Source organism: Mastomys coucha, unplaced genomic scaffold, assembly GCF_008632895.1.
Source record: "Mastomys coucha isolate ucsf_1 unplaced genomic scaffold, UCSF_Mcou_1 pScaffold22, whole genome shotgun sequence".
Lineage (NCBI taxonomy): Eukaryota > Metazoa > Chordata > Mammalia > Rodentia > Muridae > Mastomys > Mastomys coucha.
In genome coordinates, this window is record NW_022196905.1 from 108009346 (window position 1) to 108019918 (window position 10573).

At 44.1% G+C, this 10573-nt stretch overlaps 1 long non-coding RNA gene and 1 pseudogene across 1 annotated transcript; both read right to left on the reverse strand.

Annotated features, from left to right (window-relative positions):
* The window catches only part of LOC116104625, a 5294-nt pseudogene extending 3767 nt beyond the window's left edge, over window positions 1–1527 (reverse strand).
* A 2761-nt stretch (window positions 1528–4288) lies between these two features.
* On the reverse strand, window positions 4289–9985 carry LOC116070825. The gene is made up of 2 exons (XR_004110574.1): window positions 9924–9985; window positions 4289–4766 (listed from the first exon to the last, which is right to left on the reverse strand). It is a non-coding gene; the product is annotated as an uncharacterized LOC116070825 (long non-coding RNA).
* Between the last annotated feature and the right edge of the window lie 588 nt (window positions 9986–10573).

Consider the following 10573-nt stretch of genomic DNA (forward strand, 5'->3'; position numbering starts at 1 on the left):
AGAATTAGGAAATCGTCTATATGTCTGTATGGCATCACTACAAGACAGTACATCTTTGTTGTTCTGCAGCGATCTGCTCAAAAGGGTGGGCTAATACCTAGTGACTCTTACATATAATTATAATAACAAGAATAGCAAAATTTTTTGTTCGTTTGTTTTTTGAGACAGAGTTTTTCTGTATAGCCCTGGCCATCCTGGAACTCACTCTGAAGACCAGGCTGGCCTTGAACTCAGGAAGCCACCTGCCTCTGCTTCCCAAGTGCTCGGACTAAAGGCATGTGCCACCACCGCCCGGCTGAGGAGAAGCAAATGAGTAGCAGGAATCTTTCCTACAATGTTGTCCCCTGGCCTTGCTGGGAAGGACTCAACCACTACAGTTTACAGCCCATGGTGAAACCACCTCAGGAAGATCACCTGCTAATTTTTAGCCTCTCTTGGGTGGCTCCTGGCAGCATAGATCCCCCTTCTCCACACAGTTTTATAATCACCACCAGACTGCACTCAAGATCTGAACAAACCAGACTAGGTGTGATCTGATCCTCAAGTCAGTTTTCCTTCCGTGACCACAGGTGGAATCCTTGGACAAGAGAAAGAGTAAGTGTTCCAAACTCATTTGATCTTAAGTGTTAAAAAGTGGTAGAATTTCTTGCCTGCTTTGATGAGAAACCCATCCTGGTTCTAGTTTCCCAGCTGGGCAAAGAGGAATGGGCTGTAATGGACAGAGTTGGTGGTCCAATGAAACATTAGGGGATCTACAACAGCTGAAAGCATCTATATCATTTTGGTGGTGTGGACTTGAGTACAGGAGGGTCGAAAGGGAACTGTGGCTGAGTCCAAGTGCAATAAGCCCCCACGATCCAAAGAGGAGAAAATCAAAGTACATAGGTCACATAAATTTTTATTCCTTCAACCCAACAATAGCTTGATGTCAAGACAAGTTTCACACATGCACACACTGAGGAGCTAACTGGTCTAGGCTCCTGGTTCTGTGAGAGCAGTTCCATGCAATCAGAGGCAAAAGAGGAGCGAGGCATGATCCCAATGTTCATTTTCTGAGCTGCAGGCCCAGATTCTAGTGTCAGTCACGGGATCCACAGTCACCATGACAGGGCATTTCAGCTTAGACAAATACTGGTGAGATTCCACCCAATGGAGTTTCTAGCATGGCCCATCACAGGAAAGCAGCCATGGTGTTTACACAATCCAAGTCTTCGATGCTGCATTTAAAAGCACAAATGGAAGTCTTTAATGTGAGGTTCAGATAACTACCCCCTCCACCGTTCTATGGGCAGGGGAAATCCCTGGTCCCAGAGTGTAAGTCATTGTCAAGGTTGCTCTTCCTCACCCCTCACTCAGAGCAGATTAGCACCTCAGGGTTATTTGCTTGCACTTGATGAGCCGATCATCTAAAGCCTTATAGACCCTCAAATTCCCTAGCAGGCATGTGTAAAGGACATCACATGAAAAGGTCCAACTTGTTCTTACTCGAGTCCAGCTCCCTTGCAGGACATCTGTGGCATACTTCATAGAGTGAGCTGAGACGTCAAATGCTAAACTCTAGCTGAATTGTCCCGTTTCGGGAACCTCACAGGAAATGATCAGCCACCATCCCCCTGGACATTACCACATATTCTGTACAAAGAGAAGACAAAAAAGGGGTATTGGTTATCTGAAAATGACACCATTCTGTCGTTTTCACCGTTATAAGTTATCTCAAAACCAATATAAATTTAATGGAGTATTTTTCTAGAAATTAAAGCCAATGCCCTAACAAACCCCTGATCCACCAACCCCCAACCCCACCCTGGGCTTGGAACTATGTAAACTGTGCTAGCTGTGGATCCACAAAGATACAGAGATCTGCCTGCCTCTGCCTCCTGAGTGTTAGCAACAATGTACCTCGTAGAGGTCACATTTTTGTCCATAAAACAAAGATGATAAGAAGAGAACATGTACAGGAACATATGTGGATCTGGGAAGGAAAGACCTCAGAAGTCACCAAGAAGATAGTGACGGTCGAGCTTCTGAGTGCACAGAGGAGGCAAGGGGCTGTGTCCCTGGGGCCAGGATATGCTTTGTGCTCATTGCGCTTAGACAGTTTGACACACTGGGATACCTTCAACTGGATTCCCTCCCACACCTCTCCTTTGCCTTCTGTTCTTGCCCCGTGTCCATCCAGTGATGCTCTTGCATAACCCACTGGGCAATGGTGCCAGGCTACTGACAGTGTCTCCCTCTCTTCCCTAGGCATCCAGGAGAACTTGGGGGAATCCTCCCATCATCCCAGAATGTCAGAAGAATCCTTCGAATCCATGGGTAGGTTGATGGCATTTGGGTAGAACATAGAAATTGCTCTCTAGCAGTGGTTGTTTCCAATAGTATCATGATGTGATTGTGAGAACCCAGACCTGTAGCACAACACAGTCATATGCTGGTGGAATTTTGAGGAAGTTTTAAATATCACAAATACACCATAGAGGCTTAGTTCCAATCCATTTTTTCCTCAATAGAAGACGATTTAGCACTAGCTAACCATAACACACTTAATGCAGACATCATTCATGAACACCTCCTGTTTCTTTTGTTTGTATGTGTATTGGTGCTCTGCCTGCATGCACGTCTATCCACAAGAAGCATGCAGGTCCCACAGAGGCCCTCGGAGTCATGGACCCTTGGAACTTGAATTACAGACAGTTATCACACATTGTGTGGGTGCCAGGAATTGAACCCGGGTCCTCTGGAAGAGCAGCCAGTGCTCTAACCACTGAGCCATCACTCCAACAGGAACAGATTTACCCCTGGCCACTTTCGAATCTCTATAAGTCATGTGCCCATGTGGACAGAGCCCTACACACAGGACACAGCACAGTCTAATCTTCATGATGACTCCTCTATTTTAAATTTTTGGCCAATTCGAGAGGAATGCAAAATGGGGCATACTCACCCTGTTATCACTTACTTGCTGAGGGACAATCCAGGTGAAGGGAGGGTGGGAGTGCCGGGCTGGCTTGGTGAGGACAGGCAACTTGATTTAGTTTTTGACTCTGACTGACTAAGGACCAAGTGAGAATTACAGCCAGGCTCTGTACCCATTTGAAGTGATGGTGTTCCTCTGTACCCACTTGAAGTGATGGTTTTCTTTCAGGTGGTGCAGGGCTGGGCACACACAGTATTGCATGTCTGTGTTTGAACCCTGTGTTACAGCCCAAAGGGTACGTTTATGTAACTTCATTCAGGTTTAGTGGGTCAGCACGGTTCAGATTTACAACCAAACTACATACTGAGAGAGATTTTTGAGCTTGGGATGAGGTGAGGGACTGGGGAGATGTTGGACCTTAGCAATGGTTGCGTAGGTAGAAAAGAACGAGAGTGGAGGGGGTGATGTCAACCTTGTGCAATTCACAACTTTGTAATTGTATCCTACACGTGGGGGATATGGATGGAATGACCCAGAGAGAAGGGGCCTGGCAGTGTTTCACACAGGACCACAGAAGAGCCAGTGGTCGAGGCAACTAGCAGCCTGAGGACAGGAAGGCCATGGCAGTGTCATCTCTTTGGAGAAGTGGGGTTGGGTAAAGCAGAAACCACTGGACCTGCTACCTAGAAGCTGCTTGCTCATCTTGTTTAATCCTTGGGGATGAGGCAGGCTGCTCTCTGCCGCCCGACCCCCAACCCCCAGCCTTGCCCTCTATGGCAGCTGGCCTGCATTGAGCGGCTGGACAGACAGTTAGCTTTGGGTATTATTAGGAGTCCTGGATGAAAAATAATAACAAGAAAGAACAAGGACATGTTTCAGTTGCTGTACTCCAAAAGGAGCTGAGATATACGCTGGACTCACTCCCTATGACACTGCCCTTTAAACCAGGAGTGGACAGAGACTTCAGAACAGGACATGGGGATACTTACCACTGCTGGGGGATGTTGACCTCTCACCCTCTACCTGGGTCACAAGTCCACCCCTAGGGCCAGCTGCCATCTATGAGCAAGGCCCTCCCTGCCAGATCTGCCCCATGCTGGGTCAACAGAGAAGATCCAAATCCAAATGCAAATTGTGCAGAGTTCTGGAGGGAGGATGGTCAACCAGTAAACACCCAAAAGCAGCATCACAGAACAGAATGTTGGCACAGGCTGAACCACGGGCAGTATGGCTGGTGGTGTTGCGAGCAGGGGCCAAGCGGTGCTTCCAGTTGGCAATGGGGTGACAGCACACCTTCACTCAGGCACTTGTTCACTGGAATCCACCATGAGAAATTACCTCAGGAGTGATAAGAGAGGACTCAACAAGCAGTTAGGATTTTAAAGCTTTACTTTGGTTTCAAGCTCAAACATACACAGCGTACAATGGGTTATCAGAGCAAGGATAATGACCCTATAACAATAAACATTTCACTCTACTTCATATTAGAGCATACGCGGCTTCACTTTACTGCCTATTAGAATATATATGACTCTGCAGCATCTCTCAGCTGGGCGCTGCATTTCCCAGAAAGCAGTTGCCAGGAGCAGCTCAGCTATTAGCTGGGTTTGGCATTCTTCGTGAACCAAAGCACTCTGTGGCAGCCAGCAGACTTGGCTGTCGGCATGGAGTTCTTGGAGAGTTATATTTGACTACGGGGGTTGCTTGCCCACGGATGCTGCTTGCCCACGGAGGTTGCTTGCCCACGGAGTCTCAAGTGGTCTTGGATGGTCTCTGGTCATTGTGGCAGAGTCTGGGAAGCTCAGTCTGATGATTTTGGCTCAGGGATCACTTCAGGCAACCATTGCTACTGAGGGCAGAGATGTCAGCTCCTCTACTCACTGTTTCTTTAAACTATTTTTGATGTCATTGCTGGAGTGGGGTCTAGAGAACCACTCGTGTCTGGTTATATTCTCAAGTTGTTTACTTCTCTTATGGAAAATTTTCTGCACAAGTATATACTTCAAATATTCACGAATATTTTCTCCTTTTGGCAAAACGTCTTTCATATATTATTCTAGATAACTAATACATCAAAACAGCTCACTGCAAATAACTTATTTCAAAACAACAACCAAATATCTCCTATTACAAGGTGGAGTGTGTCTTTCCTAAAGACCTGCTCCTTAAAGGTGGGGAGGGTTATTTTTAACCGGCAAATCGAGAAAAGGTTTACTAATGGTATACTTGTAGCCAGAGACCTACAGCTCCTATGTTAGTAAAATAACAGCAGGAGAAAATCTTTCGTGAATATCTATACTCTCTGCCCTGCAAAGAAGTAATTTTTTAAAAATTAAAAAAACAAAAACAAAAACAAAAAAACAGAGCAGTGGTGGCACAAGCCTTTAATCCCAGCACTTGGGAGGCAGAGGCGGGGAGATTTCTGAGTCGAGGCCAGCCTGGTCTACAGAGTGAGTTCCTGGACAGCCAGGGCTATACAGAGAAACCCTGTCTCCAAAGTCAAAAATAAATAAATAAATAAATAAATAAATAAATAAATAAATAAATGCAAAGGGTTTTTTTTTTGTTTGTTTGTTTGTTTTGGTTTGGTTTGGTTTAGTTTTGGTTTTTTGAGACAGAGTGTCTTTGTATAGCCCTGGCTGTCCTGGAGCTCACTCTGTAGACCAGGCTGGCCTCGAAATTAGAAATCAGCCTGCCTCTGCCTCCCAAGAGCTGGGATTAAAGGCGTGCACCATCACCGCCCCATTAGTGTTTTTTTTTTTAATTAAAAAAAAATTATTCATGTACTCTGCCTGCATGTACACCAGCATGCCAGAAGAGAGTATCAGATCCTTTTTTTCTGTAAAGATCTTCAGCCTTGATTGTAAGCCATCATGCCATTGCTGGGAATTTAACTCAGGACCCCTGGAAGAGCATTAAGCCATCTCCCTCAGCTTGCAAGGTCTCAATTTTCAAAAGTCAAGTTTAAAATAAAGTAAAAATACATGAGCCTGTCTGTTTCCTTATCTTAAAAAATTGTGTTCTGTAAACGAAACCGCAGGTTGATAATTATTTTGTAGCCTGAATAGCAGCCCAAGCTGCTGCTCACCAGATAGACTACCTAACAGAGACAGGAATTCATTCAGTGAGCTGGAAACCTGAGATTAAAAACTGCCTTCAAGGGCTGGCGAGATGGCTCAGCGGGTATGAACACTGACTGCTCTTCTGAAGGTTCTGAATTTGGATCCCAACAACCACATGGTGGCTCATGCCTGAAGACAGCTACAGTAAATTAGGCAGGAGCTAGCAGGGGCCCAGAGTGAGCTGGGCGGCAGAGGTCCTTAGTACAATTCCCAGCAGCCACACACCTGATAGCTCATGGCCATCTGTACAGCTACAGTGTACTCATACACTAAAATAAATAAAATAAATCTTAAAAAAAAAAAAAAACCAGCCTTCAAGCTCATCTTCAGCAGTTATGAGGGAGCAGAGGGTAGAGTGAAGGCAAGACTCACTCTGCAGCTCCAACCTGCCCCTCTGCTCAGGTGGCTAGCCACATCTTCAGACTTGGCTGCGCTTCCCACAGCTTCCCATGCACTCTTCCCTCATGCTCTGGACAGCTGGGCTCCCGCCCTTCTTGAACAGCTGAGTGGTGGTGTAAATAGAATCTGGGGGCTTTAGCCTGGTACTCTCCAGGTGCCTCTGAGCCGATTCCCAAAAAACAGTTTGACCATAATATCTACACAAATCCTTTCTACAAAATGGACTCCTATGCCTTTAGAATATGCAACTTAAAAGCCCTTCCATCCTTCTCTCCTGGCCCCTACTAGTTTTAGGACATGCATTGTTTAGATTTAAGGTAAGAGCAGAGCACCGACGTAGTTAAATTTAATAGTACAAGCACGCTGGTCCCTAGCAAGTATTCATTTCATGACTGAGATGTCTCACCTGTCAATAAAAGAGCCAATGGCCAATGAGCTGGGGCAGGAAATAGGAAGTGGGAGCCTGGCAGGAAGAGAGAGGATTCTGGGAAATAGAGATAAAAGAGGGAGGCAAGACAGGAGACAGACAAAGACTGACTTAAACCAGCAGAGATACTTAGAGGAAGTCTCAGGAAGAAGCAGGCCAGGGACTGAGGTTACTAACCACGTGGTAGACATAGACTAGTTTACATGGGTTAAGTAAGTTACAAGCTAGTCAGGGAATGAGCCAAAGCTTTTGGCCTAGGCATTTAATTATGAAAAATTAGTCTCAGACTAGTTATTGATGGAAACTAAGGGACCAGGAGTAAAAAAATGGGTTTAAAAATTATTTTTACAAAACACATGTAATCGAGCTGGAGAGATGGCTCAGCCGTTAAGAACACCGACTGCTCTTCCAAAGGTCCTGAGTTGAATTCCCAACAACTACATGGTGGCTCACAACCATCTGTAATGGGATCTGATGTCCTCTTCTGCTGTGTCTGAAGAGAGCAATGGTGTACTCATATACAATAAATAAATAAATAAATAAATAAGTAAATTGATAAATGATTTTTTTTAAAAAAACCCACATATAATTGCTATGATTTTTTGAGTTGTATGGAAGTTTACTGACTGTTAATCAGCAGCAAACTAGATACCAGAGGGAGGGGCTCCCTTTCCCATAGATGGTTCTTTAATTTCCTTTATCTCCTATATTGCTTCAGAAGCACTGTGTGAAGCAGTCAGTATTCAGAGATAGTGAGAGTGTCCTGGTAGGAGAGGACTTGTATATATATTATGTGTACACACTGATATTTTGCCTCTTGATGTCTGAAGAGGGCTTTGGGTCCCGTGCAGCTGGAGTTAAGGCAATTGGAACGCTTCCTGGCATGGGCGAGTCCAGATTCCCTGAGAGCAGTTATCATTCTGAACTGCTGAGCCTCAAGACAAGCTATTCTAAAGAGAGATATTTATGAAACAATATATACCAAAGAGTTGTAATTTCTCCATAAATCTAACACTAGGGTGTGGAAAGACCTAACAGGAGCCAGGGAACATACATACATACATATATACATACATACATACATACATACATAGACATAGTTGATGGGTGGAAAGAAGAATGTCCTAACCTTTTATTATTTCTTCCATCTCTTATATATCCAGGCAATTTTTTTCAAGCAGTATAAAATTACAGTGATTATGTGTTAGGTTTTTATTAGTGAATGATTATGAAAACACCAGTGTGTACCCCAACAACTTTACTGTTGCTGCTGAGAAGCTAGCTCCCACAGGGCTGTGTGCTGGGGCTTTTCTGGCAGAACAGGATGCAACCAAGACATTGATGTGCTGGTCGATGGCCTAGGTCAGGACTGCAGAACTGTGTGTGCCTCTTGACAGCTGTTTTTTTTTTTTAAGATTTATTCATGTATTTTATGTATATGAGCACACTGTAGCTGTCTTCAGACATACCAGAAGAAGGTGTCAGATCCCATTGCAGATGGTTGTGAGCCACCATGTGGTTACTGGGAATTGAACTCAGGACCTCTGGAAGAGCAGTCAGTGCTATTTCCCACTGAACCATCTCTCTAGCCCCAGCCCACTGTTTACATGGAGAGCCCATGCTACACTGTTCTGGGGCCGGGGTATTAATGGCTGCTTTTGGTTTCTCTTCCCAATCCGGTCACACTGAACATCTAGGAAGAAGGTTAAATGTGGAATCTCTGCCTGTGTTGTGAGAAAACAACCCAGAGGAAACACCGACAGGTGTTGCCTTTAATCTCTGTGGCTTGCTCTCTTAGTCAGGGTTTCTATTCCTGTACAATCTTCATGACCAAGAAGCAAGTTGGGGAGGAAAGGATTTATTCAGCTTACACTTCCACAATGCTGAACATACATCACCAAAGGAAGTCAGGTCAGGACCTCACACAGGACAGGAACCTGGAGGCAGGAGCTGATGCAGAGGCCATGGAGGGATGTTACTTACTGGCCTGCTGAGCAAAGGATTGAGAAGAGGAACCAAAAGCAGCCATTAATACCCTGGCCCCAGAACAGTGTAGCATGGGCTCTCCATGTACACAGTGGGCTGGGGCTGGCACTCCCTGTGGCCAGCGGGAAAAGTATGAACTCTTCACTCTTCGGGGCCGTTGAAAAAGTAGAAGAGAGAAAATTCTCACACACACCACAAAACAAAAGGCAGAGTTGAAAAACTTCATACACACAAATGTATACATACATGCATATATAAATGCATACAGATATATACACATCCTCACATAGAATAGTTAGAGCAAACCTTCAGAAAGCAGACTCCAATCATTTCATACATATGCATACATACACATACATACATACATCCACAAAGTTGGTGGATAGAGCAAGCTCCAATACACACCCAGACATGCTTTACATATATACATAGTTGATGGGTATAAGGAACAGTGATCCAACCCCACAAAACCTTACAAACACACACACATACATACATACATACATACATACACACATACACACATACATATATGCATACATACACACATACACATACATGCATACATATACATACACACATACATGCATACATACATACATACATACATACACATACACACATACATGCATACATACATACATACATACATAGACATAGTTGATGGGTGGAAAGAAGAATGTCCTAACCCTTTATTCTTTCTTCCATAGGTTATATATCCAGGCTAGTTTTTTCAAGCAGTGATTATGTTTTAGTTTTCTATTAGTGAATGATCATGAAAAAAACAGTGTGTTCCCCAACACCTTTACAAGAAATAACTTTATGTCGCACAGGTAAAGAAAACAAATTATGTCTAAGCACCCATGTACGCTTGTGACTAAGCAGCTTGTTGTAGACTAACAAAGTGTAAGCAAGCAAGGTGCTTTTCTCAGCCAGGTTCCCTGACTGGCAGGCAGCAGTTTACAGCTACAAAGAAAGTCGTAATTATTATCTTTAAAAGTAATCCTGGAGGTATCTTAAAAGATTCACAAAATATAAAAGTTTATTTTATATAAAAATCAGTCATACCTACCTTAAATCCTCAGAATGTATATTTACTCATCAGCAATTCTTAATAAGTCCTGTCAAGAAACTGAGGACAAAAATATGTATAAGAAACCAATTGCCAGGCAGTGGTGGCACACGCCTTTAAGCCCAGCATTTGGAGCCAGAGGCAGACAGATTTCTGAGTTCAAGGCCAGCCTGATCTACAGAGTGAGTTCCAGGACAGCCAGGGCTACACAGAGAAACCTTGTCTCGAAAAACAAAAACAAACAAACAAACAAAACAATTATCCCCAATCCAGCCTCAGTGAGAGTCCTGTCAGCCAGTGCTGCCATTGTTCTTCTTCCCCGACCATAAATGGTTCCTCTGGCAGAACCAATAAATGAGTGTGTTTCTGATAGTTTGCTAAGATTTTCTACACAACAGCCAATAGTAAATCATTTCAACCTAGCTTCACTAACAAATTTATTTTTCCAAATGATTCCTAAGGGCGGTGGTCACTGCTGGCAAGCTACATTTATAAATTCTTTCCTAGGGTGGTGGCTGAATCATTAATCTGCTCGAGGAGCAAGATCCAAAAGAGTGAGTGCCAGAGATGCTGCCCAGTGAGGGGCTGGAAGCCCCCTTAATAATTCTTAGATTAAGAGGGATGTGAGGGCAGCAAGCAGAACAGAACTC